Consider the following 4,692-nt stretch of genomic DNA (forward strand, 5'->3'; position numbering starts at 1 on the left):
GCTTCCTAGATTCTTTTCGGGTTTCTGGAATCCGGGTGCGTCAGGAATTGACGTCTTTGCCCAAGAGTCAAGTTCCGAGAATTGTTTAGTGGTTCCTCTAGTTTCTCTTGTTGCTCGCGTTATCCATTATCTGAGCCTACAGAAAGCGATGGCTACTCTTGTAGTCCGATTATGGCCTTCGTCCAGTTTTTGGCCTCTTCTGAGGAACAAATATCGGTCGTTCATTAAAGGATGCTTTACGCTGAATGCATCCCAAGCTCTCACCCTGGGAAGAAATTTAAGTTCATTCCTCGGTTCTCCTCGTTTTAAAGGCGAGGTTGTCGTGCTTAGATTCGAATATTTGTAGGGATTATCCAGCTTTATTGCCCTTCGAGTAGGTTTCTGAACTAGCTTTTAGTGCTGGTATTTGCATGTAAGAACCTAGAATTTTGGAGATCAGGCTGAACAGGTTTTTATATTTCAAGGTACTTTTTGACAAAGCAGGCTGATTAGGTTCTTAGTAGGTTCTTAATTTTTCAAAGTTTGCAGTGGAAAAGTCATTCACAGAAACATTACCTTGCTCGTACATAATGGTTTAGAACTAGTTTAAATAACAAACATATGCTTACCAAGCTAAATATATACACAATAACATATTAGAGGTTTCACACAAAGTTAACATCCAGAATTTTGATAATCGAAAGTGGAGTGATCTTTTGTATAAAAACCTCTTTTCCTCGCCAGGCTAAACAGGTTCTTATAAACATGAGTATTAAAAAATGCCAAATTTCAGCCTGTAGGTTCTTAAATCTTTAGGTTCTTATATGCGGGTGTTTATTGTATTCCGACCACACCCTTATAAATGTGGAGTCCTGACCTGCTGCTCATCATCCTTAAGTCAAGAGTGATTGCTGCTGCAACGTCAGTACTGGGGTTTACAAACAAACGAAGACAACCAATCAAGTTTCCACTTCCTATAGACATTGACAAGCAATCCAGAGCGCAACAATTAGAGTATTTAAAAAAAGCTGCCTCATTAATTGTGGACAAATTTGTGTTCAGTAATGACCTGTCATAACTAGCAAACATTTTGAAATTAATTATGGACAAAAGCGTATGGTTGTGAATGGAAAATATTGCGTCGATGTGTAAAATTTCGTATTTTTACTTAACTTGAAACTGAAATATTATTGTACATGTAAGTTGTTTAATTATTTGTCTATTAAACTGCATTTTGAAATGCACTAACATCACTCCTCTTCCCAAAGTTAACAACATAGAGGATATCAGGAAAGATCTTAGACCTAATTTAATTCCCTTACCCTACTTTATTGAAAATCGCAGAACATTTTGTTGTTCCAGAGCATGTGAAGCCAGCTGTTCTGAAACGGTTACACCCAGACCAGTTTGGACGTATTTCAGGTTCCTCTACTACGCATGCCTTAGCATGTTCCACAAGTTCGCACTCTCCATGGAACTGGGGGCTGTCTATGGACATCTGTTCTAAATTACAGAAAAGCGTTCCACTTGATACATCATAGCCCGTCAATGGCAAAGTTTTTGTAATATGATATTAATCCTTACATCATAAATTCGATTGCAGCTTTTCTCTCCAACAGGCAGCAGAGTCAAACTAGGAAACAACTGCATCTCCGAAGGGCATTCAGTTCATGCAGGGGTACCACCAGGAACGAAACTGGGCCCCTGGCTGTTTCTCGTTATGCTAAAAAATCTAGCTGCAGATACTTTGAGCAGTCTTTTCAAGTACATAGACAATACAACTGTCTAAGACATAAAGGAGAAAAAAGGGACTAGTTGTCCCCAGTTAATCCTCGATGAGGTGTCTGCATTGTCTGCTAAGAACAAGTTCAACTCCACCTCAGTAAATGGAAGGAACTAAGGATAGCTTTTGCACGCTCTCTGACAAAACAAGAACTTGTTGAAATCGGTGGTTGTAACATTAAAACAGTACAGGTAGTTAATTTGTTAGCCTTTCATATTCAAAAAGACCTTAAGTGGAATTCCCTCTATGTAGCTTGCATCCAGTTTGGTTTACTCTATCGCTGCCAGGTTTTTCATTTTAGTCTCCCACCATATCTAAGCTTAACTTTTGAAGTGACACAGAAAAGTGCTCTGAGGATAATAATAAAAATGATTATTTTTGGTTACGAAGTGCACTACTCAGATGCCCTGTCACGTTCAGGCCTTGTTACGTTAGAGCAAAGACGGACAGAGCTGTGTAATAAACTCTTTACGAAAATTGTAGAAAATCCCCTTATTTATTTGTTACAATCTATGGATTAAAAAAAAAACCAAAGGATGAACTGTAAAGGAGTCCTAGACCCCATATGAAAATAGGTCACCTAAAAATACATAGAAACACAAAATAGTAGTTTCAGAAAATACAGAAATATAAAAGCTACTTAAAAATCACTGAAAAATTTCCTAACTCTAGACTTAAAAATATTTACATTATCAGATACACGAATGTCTAACGGTAGTTGATTCCACTGGTCAGTAATTCTATGTAAAAAACTATACTTCAAGACATTAGTTCTGGCATATTTCTTCTTTAAAGTTAAAGAGTCCTTAGCCCTAAGTGAGAAACGGTCAGCTTCTGAGTGGAAATCTATTATTTTACTGATGTCAATATCAATGTTGTCATTAACTACTTTATATAAGAAAGTCACGTCAGCCAGTGATCTTCTCTTCTCCAATGACATGAAGTTTAACTTCTTCAAACGAATGTCATAGGGATCATCACTTTTTAAAATAAGTTTAGTCGCTCTTCTCTGTACTCTTTCCAGCTTATCAGTATTTCTCTTTGTATATGGGGACCACACAACTAAGCAATATTCCAAATTTGAGCGGACCAATGAGCAGTAAAGAGTATGCAAGATCTTAGGGTCATTCAGACTTTTACAAGTTCTCTTAATCAGACCAAGCATTCTGTTAGCCTTGGATACTACGTAATCTATATGTGGGTTCAATGATAAGTGATGATTCGTAATAATCCCCAAGTCTTTAAACTCTTTAACCTCTTCCAGTTCAGAGTTTTCCAGGAAAAAAAACTAGAAGTGAGTGATTGAATCTTCCTAGTAATTTTCATAATTTAGCATTTCTTGACATTGAAGTTCATGAAATTCCGAACACTCCACTGATGCAGACTATCCAGGTCCTGTTGAAACAATTCAAGATCACCAGCCGTGCCAATGATTCGAGAACATTTACAGTCATCAGCATAAAGAGCAATAGTACTGTCAGGAATAACTACTTCGGGAAGGTCACTAATAAATAAAACAAAAAATAAAGGCCCTAATAAAGAGCCCTGAGGAACTCCAGATGAGACATCAGACCAGGAAGGGGATATACCATCCAACACTACTCTCTGTTGGCGATTGCTTAAATAACTTTCACACCATTGTAATAATGAGCCAGTGATCCTAAAGTTGCACAACTTTTGCAACAAAACTGCATGGTTCACTTTGTCAAAGGCTTTGGAAAAGTCTAAAAAAACTACATCAACTTGTCTGCCTTTATCACGGGCAGTAGCCCATTGATGATGGGTTAAAATCAGTTGAGTCTCACAGGATATACCTTTAATGAAACCATGTTGCCACTCAATTAAAAATGGTGAGACATGATCATAGATAGCAGAGTGAACAATACGTTCTAAGTACTTGGCCGGGATTGGCAATAGCGAGATAGATCTGTAGTTGGTAACAAGCTCCCTGCTATCTCCCTTATGAATTGGGGCAATATTGGCTGACTTCCATAAAGTGGGCATTTTCCCGGTTCTCAGCGATAAATTAAACAAATGGGTAAGTGGAATAGAAAGCTCTTTTGCACAAGTACGTAAAATACGGGCTGGTAAGTTGTCCACACCAGGTGCCTTGTTTACGTAGATCTCACTTAGAATTCCTTCAAGCTCTGGAGCTGTTGTTGTAACTTCAAATAACAAGTTTGGATTAACAACATCTGTGGCCAACAGTTTAACATCAGTAGAGGATTGAGAGTAGACTGAATGAAAAAACACATTGATGTTTTGCACCCTTTCATACCATTTATTTACTAGTGTTGAGCAGTGGACAGATCAACAGCCCAGCTCCTCACCATTACCGCCTGACCTCATGGACCAATTGGTGTCTTGGATTGTACAGGAGGTGACCCAAAGTTTTTCTCCCCCTAAGGTTAGCCATAGTGGGTCTTCCTTGCCACCAGACGTAAGCAATGCTGCCCCTTTCCCCGGTCATGGTCCCTCACTTGGCCACAGCTTCCACCTCAAGTTTGCTGAAGGTACCCGTTGGAACACCCACAGACGCCCCAGTGCTCAATGCTGTTTCCAGTGGGGGTCTAGCTGCTACCATTGTGCAAGGACCTTTAGATGCTGCTCAGCCCCCCTTGTCAGGTGAGATACATCCAATTAATCCTGCAGTCCCCTCTCAGTTGTTCTCATCGCCCAGCCCTCCAGTAGATTCCAGAGTATCTGACAAGCTTAGTGTCAAGATATGGAACAATGAGTATTTTGAGTTGGGAACCCTACTGACTAATACAGTGCATGAAAGTCGATACCAACTTAGCTGGGACAACTGCTGAGCAGTTGCCCTCTTTATATCTGGAGCCCGTAGCCAAACCAAGGAAAATTTTTACCATTGAAACCTGGTTGGGTTGCTTCCATATTTTTCTTGCGATATACACTAGACGATACCCTCA

General features: G+C 39.4%; 1 pseudogene; it reads right to left on the bottom strand.

Moving 5' to 3' along the window:
* Window positions 1-2,402: 2,402 nt before the first annotated feature.
* Window positions 2,403-3,118, bottom strand: LOC140926272 (uncharacterized; annotated as a pseudogene).
* Window positions 3,119-4,692: the final 1,574 nt, after the last annotated feature.

Source organism: Porites lutea, chromosome 1 (assembly GCF_958299795.1).
Source record: "Porites lutea chromosome 1, jaPorLute2.1, whole genome shotgun sequence".
NCBI classification, from domain to species: Eukaryota; Metazoa; Cnidaria; class Anthozoa; order Scleractinia; family Poritidae; genus Porites; species Porites lutea.